Source organism: Amborella trichopoda, chromosome 1, assembly GCF_054954075.1.
Source record: "Amborella trichopoda isolate Santa Cruz 75 chromosome 1, AtrichopodaSantaCruz75HAP2 v2.0, whole genome shotgun sequence".
NCBI classification, from domain to species: Eukaryota; Viridiplantae; Streptophyta; class Magnoliopsida; order Amborellales; family Amborellaceae; genus Amborella; species Amborella trichopoda.
Window position 1 is genome coordinate 30,633,929 of NC_142336.1, and position 15,270 is coordinate 30,649,198.

At 39.8% G+C, this 15,270-nt stretch overlaps 1 long non-coding RNA gene across 3 annotated transcripts in view; it reads right to left on the reverse strand.

Moving 5' to 3' along the window:
* Positions 1–1,232: 1,232 nt before the first annotated feature.
* Positions 1,233–15,270, reverse strand: part of LOC110007525 (uncharacterized) — a 37,535-nt gene continuing 23,497 nt past the window's right edge. For 2 of the 3 annotated variants that reach the window (XR_016052192.1, XR_016052183.1), the window contains 2 exons: positions 2,881–2,905; positions 1,233–1,746 (listed from right to left, as the gene is read on the reverse strand). This is a non-coding gene — a long non-coding RNA (uncharacterized LOC110007525). The remainder of the gene's footprint in view (positions 1,747–2,880; positions 2,906–15,270) is intronic. The other variant, XR_016052186.1, reaches the window with a different exon arrangement.

Here is a 15,270-nt window from a genome sequence, read left to right on the forward strand (position 1 = left end):
TTACTGAATAATTTACACCCTTTTGCCCTTGAATGGAAATCCCAATCACTTCCATTAGCCAAAATATATATTATAACAAGGCGAAAGAGGACTCCGACCACCCACCCTTCCACTAGAGGGCAATTCAATATAAGAAGGGCAGCAAAAAGATAAACCAACAAACCACCTAAAAAAGTATTAAAAATCATGCACTTCCTAATCCAAACACGGCTTCAATGCAACCTTTCCCACCTTTTGTCTTGACAAAGGAAAAAGACACAAGTGCCCCAAGAAGTGCTCCAGTCACTCACATCACCACCTCTCTCTCTCTCTCTCTCTCTCTCTCTCTCTCTCTCTCTATATATATATATATATATATATATTGTCTACCAATTGTGGCAGTGGGCCAGCATGATTCTGCTTAAGGGCAAAAGAAATCTGCTACTTGAAGGGCACAATGGTCATTACTTGAAACTTTGGCACTTATCGATCACATTTTATATGCTTTTGCGGGGCTTTCTTAGAAATTTCCAGAGATTTTACTGATGCTTCAGTAATCTTCCCTAAAACACCCCGCGCCAACAGCCATGGATAAATCTTAAGTTCAAGAAACATAAAAGGAAAAGCAGGTTACATAATTGACTTGGAGGCAAATGAATGGAGTCTCCCCTTAGTGCCCTTCACATCAAGACATTCCAATGAGCAAATAAGAGACCCCACTTGCACTTGCACTTCCACACATTCACATGATTATACTATGCATTGTTGGATTTATATATAATTCAAGGGACGAATTGAAGATCTACAAGCCACGTAGCATGCGCAATGCAAAATAATGCTTAAGATTCACAAGTGCAGGGCTGTCATAAAGGGAAAAGCTCCACTTTCAGATTGAGTTTGACCGGATGGATAGAGATATGGGTGGCATGGTTATTGGCTATGGAGCTGAGTTCACCACAGGCTAAAACAAGATTGAGACCAAAAAAGGTTAGTCACGGTTACCATCACCAAAACAAACATGATGAGCCTCAGACACATAGGACTTGAAGATAAGAGAGGACTCCTCAAAAGTCAGAAAGTTATAACAAAAGAGCAGCGAGAGAGAGAGAGAGAGAGAGAGAGAGAGAGAGAGAGAGAGAGAGAGAGAGAGAGAGAGAGAGAGAGAGCTTTAATAACATCACCGTCTTCATAGTTATAAAGCCAGGATAGAGTGCCAATTCAATATTTTAAAGAAAAGAAGAGAAGAGATCCAATGATAAACTAACAAACCATTGTATTAATCCAGAACAAGTTTACAACAGTAAGTCAAATGACAAACCGACCAAAATCATTTTAATTCTTAAATGCCCACATCCATCCTGTTAACTCCTGGAGTTCAATAGAGTTAACAGTCAAGCACCAGGGCCTTCCAATGTTTATGCCCCTTCATAACTATTCTAATCTTGTGACAAGGACGAACTAGATACCATCCATATCTTCAAAGAAGCAAAGCAAACAGTTGATACAAGAATGTGGAGGATACATAAGAGAGGGGTCAATGTCATGGTCAGGAGCTGCAATGGAGCACTTTCTCAAGTCTTCAGTTGACCAGACATTATACGATGTTACATGAACCAAGATATAAATAGCAAAACATGGCTGGCGAAGATATCTAGAAATACATGAAAACCCCTAAAGAGCAAGAAAAAAAAGTTGCAAAATATATGCACAATGCAAGAGTACAATGACAAAAAGTCAGATCCGAGCAATTTGTTCATCCAAAAGTCACTGCACATAACGAAATTTGTGAAATTGTCAAATGATGATGATGATGATATGCCGACCTACCCCAAAAAAAATAAAGGAATAGAAAAATATTCTTAATCATTTTTCCTCTAAAATATTAAAAAATATTCCAAATCATTTTTTAGAATGAGATCGTCTCAAATGAAATTGCAAGCTTCCATACTGCAAATGGCCATAGTCATAGCATGGAGTACCATGATCCATAGCTGCAAAGGCAGGATCATTGATAGTCATGTAATGTTAGAAACCATGTCTTGAAAACAATGCATCTTACAATTGTCCCATAAATGGAGATAAAAATTAACATATGCAAAATTATGAAATGTGTAGTCAAGCTTGCCGTATCCCAGAGGATGCCATGTTAGGAATTATCTACAGTGAACCTTCAGCAAGAGCCTGAATCCTAGCCCGGTCGACATTCAAGGGTCCAATTTCACCACATTAGGATATGGATATCTTGTGATTTCTCAAATCCAAAAGCTGGTATTGGAAAGCCCCCAATGACCTTATATTTTAGCCATTCATTGCTTTCTACACTAATTGTTCATCAAACTCTCGATTGGGTGCTTTTATCCAGTACTACTTCTATCTTGGATGCTATGTACATCCAGATGATTATTGGGCATATGCATATGAACCTTAATGTAACTTGTATTAGATTTATAATAATTATGGGGATGATACTCCCCATCTCAGGATGTTTCATCTGCAAAGCAGACAGCTAACATTTTTACTAAAGCTATTGCCCAATAGGGACATCATGTTACAGAGGACAAACCTATTCTTAACAGACATTCACATCAGTTTGAACGGTAATCATGTATTTGTAATTTTCCGTACCTATGTTGCCTCTAATGTTTTCTTATTTTAATTGTCCGAGGACACATTGTCTTATTATATAATCATAAGAATATTTCAGTCATTATACCTAAAAATGTACTGTGAATTAAACCATTTCAGGGCTATCTATGACTTTATGAAAATTCATGCACATTCTCAACATTTATGCTCTAAGTCTGATACTATCTGTTATGCGGCCACCCCTCATTCAACTGCAAGTGGGAAAGTGAGTCAAACAGTCAAGATCACCAAAAGAAGAAAGAGGATTCGTCATACTGATATCTTTGCACCACAGATGACCCTGAAATCACCAGAAGAGAGAGTGTTTCTATTTCAGTAAGTGGCAATTGAGAATGCCTCCATGAGTGTGTAAGAGTTGGACTTGGGGCACATTTATACCATTTAATGAAATTACTATAGTTTATTTTACTTGAAGGTCAGATAATGACTCATCCTACACTGAAAGCATCCGACTTTGATATGAATGTCAGAAACATAGACCCAAAAATGAATGTCTAGATGAGAACGTGCATTTTCTCTGCTCCCTACACTTTTCACATTCTAGTGATAATAACAGGCATACATAATAGGTTATAATAGTCATGCAACAGTCTTGCATAATGGGCTATAATAGCCATGCAATAGTCATACATAATGGGTTGTAACAGCCATGACAATGATGCAGAAAAATTTAATAAAACAGTAAAATCAGTAAGAAATAAAGTCAAACACAAGCACAATTCCACACCCAAGCTAGGGTTGCAAAAGCTAGAGCTTTTATTTTTTCTCAATTCTAGAAAATCACATAACTGCCTTCTTTTAGGCCCCCACACACCTCTTTATAATTATCATTTGAAATTCCTAGTATAAACAATGTCCAAAAAATATAAAAACCTAGAATCCCTAAAAAACTAAAAAACCCTAAAAAATAAATCCTAAAACTACAATCTACATTCTCTGAAATTGAATAAAAATTAAAAATAAAAAGAATAATTTTGCCCTCCATCATTCTCTTTTGGATAGAGAAAACTCGTCATTGAGTTTTAAAGTGTATGCTAAGATGAATTCAACATCAAAACCACCTTCTTCAACCTTCTTTATTTTTTGTTGGCTCAGATTATTCATGATAAAAAAATTTCCTCAGGAAACTAGTCATGATATACATATTGAGGAATCAGTTCAAATTTATCACATACGGCTATCCTTGAGCTCCTGTTGAAAATCATGTAGAAACTTCAAACCTAATTTTCAGGTATTTAGAGGTTTTTATAGCATCATTACTTTCTAAATCAGGGCCATAATTTGCTCTTTATGAGTTGACCATATCTCATATGTGTTACTCTAATTCCAATACCTTAAATTTTTTGAATGCTCTCTACCTCTTCAATATTAATGAGATCTTCAAAGGCGATGATTTGGAGCAGTCATCCTGCTACCTTCTCTCCATATTCCTCACTTTTGTCCAAAATCTCTTTATCATCATCTCGATCCTTATCATAGATCGGATCCCCTAAATGATCCTGTTGTTTATCAGAGTATGTATCGAAGATTGGTGGTAAATGCCGATATACAACTTGCTGATTTTCGATGCAATCTGTGTCAAAATCAAGAATCTTATCCTTCAAATCAAAAACCCTAGAGTGATACTCCCCACGTCTAGGTCTTTTGTCATTGTCCACATCACTCAACTCTCCATGAGGAGCACAAAAGTGAAAAAGCTTGTACTCGAGATCCTCTTGGGCTAAAAGATCATCGTCTTGTACATTATTGAGGCTCACAAACTATTGTGTCAACTACTAAACTTGCCATTCAAGTTCCTTCTGTCATTACTTTAAATATAATTGCATCGCTTAGTGGCTATAAATAAAAAGATCTCTACTTAAACGAGTATATATAGTCCTAAGACTATACATACTCTTCAAAGTTTGAAGCAAGATTCCAAAAGGTTGGGACCACAATCCCTAACATTTGGGGATCTAAATACCTAACATATGAATTGTATAGACGGTGCTCACAACCATAGGGACAAATACCCAACATTTGGGGACCTCTCTCATTTTTTTGGGTATGAGGATGGATAATGAAGATGAATGAAAGGAGGACCCCCTTTTTCTGGAAATAATGGTTAAAGCAATCGCAAGGGAGAAGGACATTTCTAGGGTTTTGAGCAATTATGTTCCCCAGGAACGCATATATGGAGATGATTTATGGGACTAAAAGGTAAAGAGGCTTAGATTTAGCATAGGGGTTTCGATTTTAGGAGCCCTAAATGTTTTAGAGAGTTAAGGTCTAACGACAGAAAGGTGTGGATAAGAAATATTTATGGGCAAAGGATGAGGGAGAGAACAATGGAGAGGAGAGAAAAAGGATGAAGCAATGGGATTTGCAAAGTGCTTTCTAGGAGTAGGAATGGGTCAACCGTGAGATCTAAATCCTCTCTTTCAATAGCATGTGAAAATGTTACCAAAATGATAAAGACAATAAAGTGAGATGTTGTGATGGACAGTCTAATGGGGGATCGTTTAGGTCCTATTGCATGCAAAATTTACTTTTTCTTATCCAAGATACAAAACACAGTAAGATATTTTGATGCATATTCAGCACCCAGATCCAGGTTATGTGTAACCTCATAAAGCCAAATCCTGCATATGCTCATTCTAATGTGAAACATGGAATGAGCAAATGCAAGCTCTTGGGAAAACTAGCTTTTGTATTAGCGCATATGCGTCTTTCCCTTTTCCTTTCTCAATCCTCATAATAATGATATTATCTGTAGTTATAATATCCATATCCAATATTTATTATTATTATTTTTAAATATTTATAATGAAATATCATCATCATCATCATCTGAGACTTATCCCAACTATCTGGGTCCGCTACACGAATCTTGGTTTGTCATTCCACACTAGCTAGAGTAATGCCCTCAGACTATAAGTCGTATCCCTTCTCATTACTTTCCTCGATATCTTTTTAGGCCTTCCCCTTGCCCTTTCAGACCCTTTCCACTTGAATCAAATCGCTCCTCGTAACTGATGTTGTTCTAGATTGACGCTGCACATGGCCAAACCACCTAAGTCTACTTGCCCCTCATCGTATCGCCTATTGGAACTACCCCCAAGTTCCCTAAGATGTATACATTCCGAATAATATCCTTTCTTGATGTTGATATGGAACATCATCAATATCATTAATATAAGTATTAATATATTATAATATGGTAGTATAACATTACGTTACCATCTTAATATACTAATATTGTATTATATTTAATCCTAAAATATTGTGTATTTTTATTATAATATTTATAAATATTATATTAACACTAATAAAATGATATTACATTATTATACAATTATTATAATTGTGATATTAGTATTGATATTATTATATGTATTATTAGTATTAGTATTATTATTACTATTGTTATTATTATTATCATTATCACTATCATCATCATTTTTATGAAATATTATCAACATCATTGATATTAGTGTTATTATATTATAATGTGTTATTATAATATAATAATATTATACTATAATAATCGTAATAGTAATAATAATATTAATACTTATACTTTAATATTATTACTTAATAATTGCATATTTAAAACATAATTTTATTCGATAGAGAGAGAGGAGGGGGGTGGGGACAGAAATCAAAATTGGGCCCTACAAAATAAGATCTAAATCGTCTAATTTGTTTCTCATATTATAGATAGCTTATTTCCAACGAATCATTTCCAACAAATCATTTTAATTGGAGAAATACTATTATGTAATCATCAAATTATCAAATGAATAGCTAAACTGGTTAATAAGCAAGATGTCAAAACCTAGTTTTACATTTAGAACCATGTCTTACAAATACTAGAATCTTTATACCCAAGATTTGATGCATAACCAAGTTTTGCAAATACCAGGTCCCAAATGACCCATAATTGTTCAACCACACTCATGTGTTGACCCATTATATGTATGTATGTATGTATGTATGTATGTATGTATGTATACATGAAGATTAAGAACAATTAACTTTTATAACCTTGATGTACATAAGATATTCCAGTGAATACAATACATGGAGATTTAATATTACAACTATGCCACATTACAATAGAAATACAAGGTATCATATTGCGAATAGTTTTATGCCAAGAGAAGAAAGACAAAAAGATCTCCAAATTTGGCACATGCAAGAGAAGAAGTTTCTTTGAGAGCTAACAGTCACAGACGAGATAGTCGCTAGGGAAAGCAAGTTGAAGGGGAAATCTCAAGGCACCAAAGGATGAAGAAAAGATTTTTCATTACAATAATAATTGTGATGGAGACTGAGAAAGAGAGGGCATCAGCATGGAAGAGAAGAAGAAGTTCTTCATGGGCTTGCATGAGGCAAAGAAGGACTATCCCAAGGCATCCATTACTGTGAAAGATGGTCTCCACATTATTCACATCAAAAAGAAGACAAGGTGGCTTTCTCAAAGGGCCATCCAAGTATGAAAAAGAGAGAGGACTCTCTACAACTGCTGCATGTTCATGCAGAGAAAGATATTCCCTGTATGTTGCACCAGGTATGCAAAAACAAATAGGTTCTCTACAGGTTATTGTGTGTGCCTAGAACAGAAAGCCGTTCTTATGGGCTAAAGACCAGAGAAAGAGGATTCTCATGGACTGCTGCAAGTGGGAATAGGATCAGAGGATCTCTAAAGGTGCACAAGACAAGAAAAAGATCTTCAAGGGCTGCACAAGTATGAGAAACAATAGAAGACTGAGAGAAACCCTAGAGAATAGGAGAAACTCTAAGAGGTACATCACACGAGGTTCTTGAGATGCTTGGAGGTTCCTCAATTTGGAGTTCAATAAAAAAAACTTTTGCCAAAGTCATGGCGCACCATCCATGATAGGAGATCTGTTGTGGTGTGTCCATCATCAATGATAGATCCTGTGTGAGGTGTATTAAGTCTTAGGAGGTGATCCTACGCAACTCTCACTGTGTGCATTTTGTTTGATTTAGTTTTGTTCATGGTTACTGGGATCAGAATCAAGGTCAGATTCTAGATCAAGATCTGAACTGCGGTATCAAGAGATGCATGATGATCCGTGGGATAAGGATCAAGATCCTTACACCGTGATTCAAAGGGTCATGATCATAATATGAAGGGAGCGTGATCCAAATTTGTTCAGGATCAACTGATAAAGTATATGGAATCGAGATCCGTCCGGCTAAGATGGAGGCTCCTCGAGAGGACTTAGCTAGAGTAATCGAGATCCATCCAGCTAAGATTGAGGCTCCCCGAGATCACTTAACTAGAGTACTCTAGCTCAGGAATGAAGTCTATTGGACAATATGATTAATGGTTTTTCTGAACTAAAAAACGAAAGGATCATTACATACAAAGAATCCTATTTGTAAAGTATTTTTAAATTTTTTTCTTACCAATGTAGTTATTCCATAAGTGAGAAATGAAACTGAAACCCAAAATGAGGATTCAAATTCCAATCCTAAGGCCTGAAAGAAGCTCTAGTGTTTGATGAAAATGCTAGTCATCCAGACAAAACAACTCAAATAGGTTGGTGATCCATGGCCCACTATAAACGAATTAGAAATATGTTGGTGATCTTCAGTAACAACATAAAAGAAACTCGATTTCACATTGGTGGACTATTCCACTTACTCGCGGAACCATGATTTGGATGAGAAGGATTTGGATCCCATTAACCAGAGATCTAGATCTCCGATTTTGCGGATTGAGATCCCTAAATTCAAAAAAGTTTGGAATTGAGGTTCCTGATTCCAAAGCACACGATCTAGGCTCTCGAGCTGCAGCGACCACCTTCTTAGGCAATCCCAGTAACTAGTTTTGTTTTGTATTTTATTTTTACACTGTTAGAATGTGATGGCAACAAGTTAATGGGCAACACCTTTGTTTTGTTTTCTTGATGTTTAGTATGGTAAATATGTTTAAATGTATGTAACAGTATTTGTAAAGTGGGCTTGTCAATACATGAACTAAAAGCTCTCAAAACGTTTTGATATTATATTCCTCGCACACACCACTACCATTGGTCACAAATTACACTCAACTTTGGGACTCGTCCCCCATCTTTGGGCTTTGGCCCTAATTATTGGGCTTTCCCACCTTCTTTGTCAGTAAATTGGGCTTCGGCCGACTTCTTTGGGCTTCCCCACATCGTCAAGCGTTTCTCTACCTTTCCATTCCGCATGCCCTTCTTCTTGTGACCTTAAACGATTCTGAATCCAAATTGTTTTAGGAATCGGAATCGAAATCACGGTCGGCTAGAAGAGTCATGTTTTCGGAATCTATGTCCGAACAAGAGGATTCATGGGAAAAATAGATTCTTACTTTATACGAATCGAGATTCCACCAAAATGGAATCGAGATCCCTATAAAGATAGAATCGAGTTTCCGACCTGTTTGGAATTGACCAATATAGAATCAAGATTTTGACATCTTTGGAGACAAGATTCCTAGGCATTTCAAATCGAGATTCATACTAGTTTTGATCATGATTCGACCCAAAATGAAGCCGAGATTCATAGCAGTTTGGATTAGAGTTTTGACCCATCTGGCAATAGAGATTTGTTGCCCTCTTATCATCAAGCATCAAGTAGACACATGGATAGTTAGTTTTGATTATTTATTCTACTTGGCAATGAAGTATTACCATTCCATGGATAACTTATTACTAAACCAGTTTTCTGAACATGCATTGTCCCCCTCTGCGTCGTCTCCCTCCTCCCCCCCCTCCGCATCACCTCCCTCCTCCCCCCCCTCAGCGTCACCTCCCTCCTCCCCCCCTCAGCGTCATCTCCCTCAACCCCCCGCCCCACGCCCCCTCCTAGTTGCTGGAATGACATCCATGATCTTTACCCCAAGCCCCTTCCTCCGCCACCCAGGTCAACGGCTGCTTCACCACTTTCCACCACCCCCTCTCATTTCAAGGCTTCTTACTCTCAGGTCGCAGCCTCCCAAAAGCCGATCACCACCCCCTCCCAAAAAAACCTCCCCCTGCAACCGCCCAAGAAACCTTATCTTGCAGACAGGTCTCCCTTCCTCCCCTTTTGCATCTCCGTCCCTATTGATGAGGTAGAGAAGACTGAGCCTAAGCTTCTTGCGTCATTAATAGGAAGCTTCCGACCGCTCGCCAAGACATCAGAGGTATTGAAAAGGCCGCGCAAAAACACTAGGGGGAGCCAAACCTCAGTTGCAGACGCCTCTCTACTGGCGACATCCTTTTCTCCTTTCCATCTTCTAATAGTGCTCTTCTCGCGCTTCAGGGTACCAACACTTTCACCTTCCACGGAGCACGGTGCTTTCTTTGGGCCTGGTCACCCACAGAAGGGTCAATCAAGAAACAAAGGGTGTGGCTTATCTTTAACCACATCCCACTTCATGCGTGGTCCCCTGAAACCTTCCGCCATCTCGCTTCTAGATGCGGGTCTCGCATCTTGGTACACTGAACTTCAATTGAAACCCTCCCCCTGGGTTCAATACAAGTTCTGGTGGAATTGTTGGACCTCAATATCCTTCCCAAAGTCTTGTGGATTGAGGTTGGTGACCTCTACTACCCCATTTCGATCTCTTGGGCACCGGCATCCCCCCTTTCCCTCATTTCCTCCATAATGCGGCCCCAGCTGAAGCTTCAGTAGCCCAGTCAGCTCCCTAGGCCCTGGTCGCTAAGAAAGCTCGTTTGCGCAAGAGGCGACGACGACCTTCAGACCTGGCTATAGACATAGGTTGCCACCTGAACCCTAAGCTCCCCCACTTTTAGACCCCGCCACCCCCTCCCGACCCGATGCATCCTAAGCTGGCCCCCCTAAACCTCGTCTACTGAAGCTTCCCCTTCTTTCAGTCGTTGACCTGGTAAAGAGACCCAATGTCAATTGTGTCGGGCCTCTCCCTTGTACCCGGCCCATCCATTTCTCCTACCTTTCACACGTGTCCCCCCACTGCTACCCCTTCGGTTACTTGTGGTTCCCTCCAAGTTGTCCTTTCGGTGCCTCTTGCCACGCCTACTTTGGAGACTATCATGCCACCTCTGTTGTTCTAAGTGTCCCCTCTCCCTTGTTGACTGACGCGTCGCCGTCACCTACCTCCTCTCTGCGTGCCATGCTGCCATCTAGCGTTCTCCCTCCTCTGGGGTCTGATGCACCTGCCCTTCCTGTCGTCTCGGCTTTTACTCCCTCTGTCTCCTTTCCACCGTTGCTGCCGCTGAGAGCTGCCATCTCTGGCCTCGAGCCTCTTAATCTTTTCCCTCTCCTCTCTAGAGTGCCTCGTGGCTCCCTTCGGATGGCAGCTGGCCACCTTCATCTCTCTTTCCGCCCTTTTCTCCTTTACCTCCCCCTTCGCCTGCCTGCGGTCCTCCCTTTTTCATCTGCGTTCCTCCCCCCTCCCTCCTCTACCTCTGCTTTGTGATCCTCCCCCCTCTCTGTTCTTGTCTTCGATGGATTCCTATCCCCCCAACTGCGACCTAGAGCTTTATCATCCCTCTCTGGACTTCTATCCCTCTTCGGGTGTTATCCCCCATGTAGTTAAGGATCAAAGGGTGCACCCCTCCCATCACTGTCTTGGGCCCTTTTGCCTTTCCCACCACAGTTTTGGTTTCCCAGTTCCTAGCCTTTCTTGCCCCTTGCCGTCCTCACCCCCTCTGATCCCTCTCCCCTCCCCCCCTCTGCCCCCATCTCTTGGCATCCCTCCCCTTTTGGGCCTTTTTCACTATCGGCCTTACCCCACCTGCCTCCTGTCCCCCTCCTCCCTTCTCCTCACCCTCTGTCCCCCTTGTCCTCTCTCTCTCCTTCATCCTCCTCTTTCCGGGGTTACTTCTCTCCCCCTCCCTTAATGTGCTCCCACCTCTCTCCTCTGATCTTTACCCTTCTCTCCCCCTCCCCTTAACTTTACTGCAGAAGGATGACCAGAAGGATGACCAGAAGGATGCTCAACAAGAGAAGCCCATCTCTCTCCCCTCGTCTAGGGCCTTAGATGGGGGGGTCGACGGGGATGGGCTCATTATCTCAGCAGCTGACCCACAACGCCCCTCTCTCTTCCCCCAGTGGTCTTTGCCCACAAGGGGGTCGACGGGGAAGGGTCTGATCGAGATATGGAAAGAATGAAGGACATGTACCGCGTGATGGGGTTCCAGTATGATGGCCTTGAAGAACCGACGCACCGTTTCATGCTTGTCGATCCCCAAAGCCGTATGGAGGTGAGTTTCAAAGGAAAGAGGGGGCTTCTGAACCTCTTTTCTTCCTTAGCTGACTAGGGTCCCTCCTCTATCGAAGGGTCCCATCCCTCCCCACTAGACCGCTCTTTGAGGCGTTCACCCAGAATAGCCTCTCTTCTCTACTCCTCTTCTTCATGAATATAGTCTCTTAGAATATCAGAGGCCTGGGTCATCCTCCGAAAAGGAAGGCCATCAAGGACCTGTCCTCCAAAAACTTTCCTTTCATCTTAACTATCACTGAAACAAAGAGCCCAGAGCCCTCCCTACTCCAAGTTCGTCAGGTATGGGGTAGGCGACCTTGCCAGTGGGTAGCTCTACCTGCGGAAGGTGCTTTAGAGGGAATCTGGGTTATTTGGGAACCCACCGATCATACCTTACTCGAGGGTGACACTAGAAACATTATCTCTTGGGCTTCCAAGACAGTGTCTCCCCCTTGGTATCATGTGCCTATTTATGATGAGATTGAGCATCTTCGCAGGGATACGCCAATCTTATGGATGCATATCTCGAGGACGTCAAACGAGTTCGCCGATCTGCTAGCTTGTTTTGGGTCGGGCACTAAGCACGCACTCTACTTGAACTCCTCTCGAACTGGGTCCTTTTTTGTTTTATTCTTTCGTTCCTTTTTGTATCTTTTTCGTACATTTTCAGATTACTGTGTAAGGGGATAATCTTATAACCCCATTTTGTATAGGGTCAGATGACCTATTCTTTTTTACTAGGAGTCCTGGATTTAAGGTACTCTTGGATTAACCTTCATCTCTTGTATCCATCCTTCTATTCAATACCTTAACGGTTATTAAAAAAAAAACTTATTACTAAACCAGTAGTCCGATAATGACATACAAAATTAAATTATGCAACAAAGAGTTTCAGGGTCATTTTTTATGGACTTGGCACAAATGTATGTGTACATTAATTTTAAATTTCTCGACTTATAGTCTTTGTAATTGATCATTACAGTGGACAATTACTGAAATCGTCTCCAAGGAACAAAGGCCACTTTTTTATTAGTCATATGCTGTAAAATAAAATATGACTTAAAGATGATTGCATCATATAACTTGAGATTGAGTGTCGAGTAATTTGATGCTTTGATAGAGGATTGACAAAGAAAACATTACTTCTCCAAATGATAAAGGATTGACAAAGAAAACATCACTTCTCCAAAAAAATAAATAACGAGTGCAAGTCCTCCTCTATGTACAGATGCCTTTGTGCCTTGTGATAGTGAGTGTGACTATGTGTAGTATTTAAATTTTAAGGCTCAAAGGACCAAGTTCTCTTGAATTTAATGCACCAACGCGCTAGTTATACCAACCTTTTTTACCTGCAAAAGATATTAGAATCATACATGTTGAGTATCTCTTATCTGCATTTAAAAGATGATTCGAGTAACAAATACTTCAAGCTGCACTAATTGGAATACTATTTGAAACCCCTAAAAACAACAGGAAACAATGTACTTCAAGTGGGTTTCCAAATAATTGAAATCAAAGTCCATAAATATTTTGAGGTGAAACTGCACATACAACGAGTCGCAGATTTGTGCACCTGTGAACAACAGTTACCTGATTTTGGGGAATCAAGATTCCAAAATAACTTGGGTGGAGATTCTATGGAGGTCGAAGCAAGATTGCATATTGATTGAATCACAGTTCCCGCTCCTACGAACCAAGGTACTTGATACTATGAATTCGGAATTCAAAAGCAAAACGAGTCAAGATTCATTACATGTGGAATCAGAAATCAACAAATGTGAAATCAAGATTCAATAAATGTTGGAATCGAGATTCGAAAAAGTTGGGACTGAGATTCCATCAATAATGGGATTGAGATTCGGAAAAGGTTCAAAAATAAAATCCTGAATTAAGAAATAGAGATTCTTGAGTTCTAAAAAATGAGTTCCATAAAGATTCCTCGCCAGAATCACTGAATCAAGGTTCCAAACTGGAATCGTGACCTCGGCAGAGAGATTCTAGTAATTATGGTAATACCAGCCTTCTCCTTCTAAGGCCATATTTTGGCTTTTCACCAGGCCATTCTTATAAAAGGCTTTGGCTCTACTTTAGACTTTATATTTCGCCCTCTTTTGTTAAACACCACCCTTGACATCCTTTGAGATCTGAATAAGGGCTTTCACTCTTGTAAAATATAACTAACAATTTCTTTCGTGTAAGGGTATGATTAATGGTTTCTTTCTTCGAATCAAGGGTTTCCTTCTTGTAAGATTATAGTTAATGGTAGCATTCTAGCGATAAACCAAAAGTAATGAACACGTGCAAATAAATACTTTTTGCATAGACACAGATCCACTCATTACTATGCTCCTCTTGCAATTGAAACTTTTGGTTCTCTTTCTATCTACATCATGGATCTACATGGTCCAAAAGGTGAAGAAAAGAAATGGATATTTTATACCAAAAGTGTGGCAATCCTTACTGGAGTTGGAGCTTATTCAGGATTTCATCTCATAGACGGTTCTTTCCATTTTGAGACATGGGTTTCGCATCTTGATTAAAAAAGAGACTTTCTCCAATAGCTCAACATTTTTCACTATTGTCATTTCCCTTTTTTGGACGTAGATTGGATTTGGGCTATGCACCCCAAGCGGATTTATTCCCTTCCGCCTGGGGAAATCCCTCGGGGGGACGACGACATCTCTTCTTCCTCTTCAAAATCAGAATCCGACTTATCAATTTGTCTATTAAATTACTTGGGGCTCACGTGACTGATGTCGGATTAATCGTATTCTGGGCGAGAGCAATGAATCTATTTGAAGTGGTTCATTTTGTATCAAAGAAACATGTATATGAACAAGGATGAATTTTATTTCCCCATCTAGCTACTCTAGGTTGGGGGGAGGTCCTAGGGGGAAGTTATAGACAGCTTTGCATACTTTGTATCTAGAGTACTTTATCTAATTTCCTTTGCAATCCTAGGCTTTGGTGGTATTTATCATGCATTTCATGGACCAGAGACTCTTGAAGAATCCATTCCATTCTTCAGTTATGAATGGAAAGATAGAAATAAAAGGACCACTATTTTGGGAATTCACTTAATCTTATTAGGTTTAAGCGCTTTTCTCCTAGTGTTCAAGGCTCTTTATTTTGGAGGCGTTTATGATACTTGGGCCCCTGGTGGCGGAGATGTAAGAAAAATAACCAACTTGACCTGACACTTAGCCCAAGTGTTATATTTGGTTATTTGCTAAAATCTCCTTTTGCGCGAGAAGGATGGATTGTTAGTTGGAAAAAGTTTATATAAGGTTGCAACCTTAAAATGTAGAATTAAAGATGCACCTCAAAACTCCATCAGAAAAAATCGTTTTAATGTTGAAAAGCTTTCTAAATGATCATCTTGACATCGAGATGTACGAATATGAAAAAACAAAAAGATTTGGAGTCCCAGAAATAGTACA